The following is a 5,037-nucleotide window of genomic DNA, read 5'->3' as shown; positions in this document are numbered from 1 at the left end:
TGTGCGTTTTTTTTTTGTTTTTTTTTTTTTTGTTTTTTTGGGCTAATCCATGCGAAAAGAGTTTCGCGCTACTGCTCTAAAACATGCTCAAGGGGACATAAAGTAAGACCTTAATTTGTAAAAACTGCTAATATTTTAATTGTTTTTTTCAAGATAATATTCAAGAGCAAGTAGCCAAATTTAGACCCCTTGCAGCACTATGGAATGTAGCTCAATCTGGGTGACAAAATAATAGGTTGCAATTCTCAGGAGATTGGAATTGTTTTGTTTTGTCCCCCAGATCGAGCTGCTTTGACGTCACATGCAAGGGTTCTATATCAAAATAAAGTGATTTTTACAACCCATGATATACCACTTTTTGACTCCTTAAGCATGCGCTTAGAGCCGTACCCCGGAACACTTGATGCATGTATACTTAAACATAATTTTCATTTTTTTTTTCTTTTTTTTTTTTTTTTTTTTTTTACATTCATTCATTCGTTCAGTCTTTTAAGAAAATCGAATTTCTCAAAGACATTGCTTTAGGAATTGCTAACATTTAGAGTAGTTACTGAATTACACACTCCATGACTACCACTAGCAGTTCCCTTCAAACCGAGTAGGCACAAATAAAACTACTCCATGCTGTAATAATACTGCATTTTATAGCGCGTATATCAACTATTTTCTCATGGCGCTTTACAAAACTTACGAAATCTTCTCGACTTTTTCGCGAATTATCGACTAAAAATTACACAAAAACTAAAACAATATTAGCAAGAAAGTCTGGAAAATAAATGTCTTAATGACAATGTTCTTTTTAAAAACAGAAACTGAGTTACATTTTTGCATAGCCATACAAATTCCACGAAAAACAATATTCATTCTAAGCGCGCAATTTCTAAAAACAATAAGTTTTCAAAATCTTTACAGCCTTTCGATTCCCTTGCCTTCAGCTATTCCCTAGGCACTTCCTCCAACGGTCCTATTATTGTCACTCTCCACGCCGCCTTGCATGATTTATTAAAATACCAAATTATTGAGTTCCATTCAAGTTGACATGCTATTTTTCATTTCCTTGATAAAAATCACAGATTGTTTTTATTTTGTTTTCTGTTTTTATAATTTTTTTTTTAGCTACAGATTTTGCTCTAGGGTTTGTTTTTCTTTCCCAAAAGAAGCCAGACTGATTGATTGTGTTGCTTTGCAGCTAAATTTTCACGCGCAAAAACTAGTCTTACTTTCTCGCTACAAACAAGAATATTAGTGGCTGCTAAGCACATCCTCACGTCATCATTGTTATTGTTCACGGACAATGAAAATAAATATGCTCTTTAGGACTCGTCATTAAAGAATAAGATCATTTTGTATATTCAAATGCATAGTACACAAACGACTTTAAAAATCAAAACCTGAGTTAAAGCTGTGTTCGTCAATATTAAAGGTAAATTTACTTGGTATTTAGTGGTTGTAGTCGATAGTTGTAGTATCATTTTAGCTGGAGATCCGATTGAGATTTTTATTATTCTTCGCAAATACTACAATTACTATACCATTTAGCTAAAAATTGATATTGTTGATTAGTACGTACACAATTGCAGGATTTCATCTTTAAGGAAAATCCTCTTCAAAAGTATAAAGTATTTCCTGTGTCTTGAAAATAATTTGAAGCATGTACAGGTGAACCTTATACCATGCTTTACTGTCGATTAAATTTACTTTTTGTAATTTATATCTATAAATACATAGTTTCAGTCTTCTGCCATCGATAAAAATAATTTGTGATGAAAATCATAGCAAGTAGCCCTTTTAATAGAATTTTTTGTTTTCCTTACAGCTAAAAAAAAAATCCGTTAGAGTAGTTTCCTCTGTCGAAAAAAATTGCAATTTTCTTATCAATCGACCCTTATTAGACCAGTTTGAAGAATATGGCGACGAACCTAAGTGGTAGGTAGCGATTTATCAATTACAATTCTAGCAACAAAAAAATATCAATATTTACAGCTATTTACTGAGTTGTGCATAATGTCTTGTGGTCGACAATAACGTAGAATAGCAGTAGGCGAAAATATAATACTAATAATATAGTTTTCTAAAGTAGCAGCAAGAGCTAGAAATCCTATTTTAGCCGATGAAAGGTATATATTCGATATACGATTCATTGTTATTATATATATATATAAGTTAACGTCGTATAGACGAAGGAAATTGTTCTCGTGAATGATATACCTGAGGTAACCGTCAACCAAAGGTTTGTTCATTTTAAAATTTACGAGAACTGAATATCAGACAGGAAAAGAAAAAACTGACAAAGGTTGACTTAAATAAGAGAAAGAAAGAGAATGATGCAAAAAAGATATGAAATTAAATAAGGAAAATTTTTAGATAGAATTTGATTGAAGGTGAAGGGCGAAAAATAAAAGAAGAAAACGGGAATAATATTGAAAATTAGGAAGGATGAAAGAAAAGAAAAAAGCAGTGATGCATAGGAAGGAAGGAAGAAAGGAAGGAAGGATGGAAGAAAGTAAGAATGGAAGGATGGAAGAATGGAAGAATGGAAGGATGGAAGGATGGAAGGAAGGAAGGAAGGAAGGAAGGAATGATTCCAGCCACACCTTATACTTAAAGACAAAGAATAACAGTACATGAAGCTACAGTAGTTCTATAAATACCGGTTTTCGTGCGAGACACTATGTAAGCAATTTGTGAATTTAATCGACTTACTTTAATTAGAACCTCAATCTACTTTAGTCCCTAAGCCCTCTAATCTTCTTGTTCACCGTAATATTCTTTTCTTAATTACCAGAACGTTATTGACAATTTGCAAGATTTCATTGCAGGCCTCTTTTAAGGTTTATTTCCTTTACCATTGCCATTATCATGCGTAATCTTTTCATGTTTCAATTTTGCAAGTGATGCGTTTGAATTAACTGCATATTACTCCAACAGCGCAATTTTCATCAACTGTACCACAAATATTATCGGTAAATTAAAGTAAAATATGGCCAAAAACAAATTATTGTCTTGTTATGACTAGATTTGCAAAAGCTATCGTGCTAACTCAGGTTGGATTCCTTTTCTTTAGGTAAATTAAAATCGAAGTCAGTTTCTAATTCTGGATTCTACATTTATTCTCATTCATAACCAGTTACTGCAATTTCCATAAACATTCGAACTCTGTGTCTCCGAGTTGCAGACTGAAATTTGGTTTTTCGCTGCCGGCACTTAAGGTACCGACTGATTAGGTTTGATTGACGGCAGCGAAAAAACAAATTTCAGCGTGCAGCTCGTAAACAATTGTCCATCCATGAAAATCGCAGTTAACTGATATGCAAGGAGTATCATCATCCTATCATCCTATTAATCATAGTTAATCGAGGGATTGGATCGGATATTATTGGATATCATTTCAAAAGAATGAATCTTGCTAAATCTTGATAGAATATCAGATATGTAGACTATATTATCCTAACACACACCAATAGATTACTGCGACTAAGAAGTATCTTTACATCAATGCATTATTTCATACTTATTTTATGTTCAATAAGGACTTCGTGAGTTTATATTGTCGGTTTTATCTTTATATTTGACTTCGTTGAAACTCTACCGAAACTGGTGTTACGATGCAACGCATTAGCCATTGTCATGAAATTCATACTTTTGCAATTTTGAATTTTGAATTTTTGAAAACCTTATATCATTAAAAAAAGGATGATGGAGTAAAAAATTGTTTTCGATAACATTAGACCATCAAATGTAAACTTGCAATATCTAACAGACTCTCTCCTCTAGGGAGACATATATTTAACGCTGCCATGTATTATTTGAAAGTTCCATTTTCTATCGTGAGAATCCATCAAGCTATAACGGCTTAAGCACTTATTTTTGGATGAGTGCGTTATATTATATTGCTAATCAGTTGACTATCTAGAATAATTCTACGAGTTTTTAATACACACACGACACCAGTTTTGCCAGTCTTGCAGCCACAGTTTAAGGTACGATATTTTATTGAAAACTTTAATTTGTCTCTAATTCATTTTGAAAATTATTTTCCTGAATATTTTTTTGGATAGAAAAACCTTTCAAATGAAGGGATAACACTGTTCAGAATAAATGAAAAATAAAAGTAATTTTAATTGTTCTAAATTTTACGGTCGTCATTTCTTACTTTTCTCATAGTAGCGTATTTTCCACTATACATGTCTATTATTATAATCCAAGGATTAGCTCAAGAATAAGGAGTTTAAATATGCATATGGCTTTTCCTTCTTCTAGTAAAACACAAGTATATTTCATTATTATAATTTTAGACTTGAATATAGAGTTTCGCGAGCTGTGATTGGTTGAGCGACCGGTGATTCTGAGACGACAACCCGCACTTCTTGAGCGGTGATTATGCATGAGGTCAGTTCCAATTCGTCAGATTGGTAGTATTCTTAAAATGTTTTTTTATCCTGCATTTCGTCTTTTCTCTGATATTCACCTAATTATACTAAAACATTGATTCCCCTCAGGCTCAGTGAAGATGTGGAATACTTACCTCGCCCGTTGATAATCTATTCGTCTTTGGCAAATAATTGTTAATTAGTGCAAAAATGAGAGGAATAAATTAAGATGCGATTCAAAGTGAGATTGCAGTGAGATGTGCAGACAAGTGTAAATTGTAGTGTTATGGGGTTTCTCTGAGTGCAAATATTTTGGTTAGTTCATGAGACGGAACTGTTAGATTGGGTGCCTTCTTGCAAGCACTTTGCCATCTAGTTATTTTGCGCTCTACAATATAATAGTTCTAAAAACAATACCGATTTTACTAAGCGTTGAGTGTATTGACTCAGCCACTATTTGACAGTTAGATCACCTGCTTTTTGTTTTAATTTATGCAAATTATACCATCTAACGACCTCGACTGTTTTAAGAATGAATGAATGAGAGAACAGATGTAAACCGCCAACAGGCAAATGCTATTGTTAGACAAGACTTAGATCTTGTTTACTGATAAGTGTCTTTACAAAAACACTCGTTTTTTATAGAATGACCGTTGGTTGGATTTCT

This window comes from Actinia tenebrosa, unplaced genomic scaffold (assembly GCF_029948245.1).
Source record: "Actinia tenebrosa isolate PJP-AT-01 unplaced genomic scaffold, QUT_ActTen_1.0 PGA_scaffold13__45_contigs__length_12533684, whole genome shotgun sequence".
In the NCBI taxonomy this organism is placed as follows: domain Eukaryota; kingdom Metazoa; phylum Cnidaria; class Anthozoa; order Actiniaria; family Actiniidae; genus Actinia; species Actinia tenebrosa.
The sequence above is the reverse complement of the archived record's forward strand: the minus strand, read 5'-3'. Positions refer to the sequence as shown.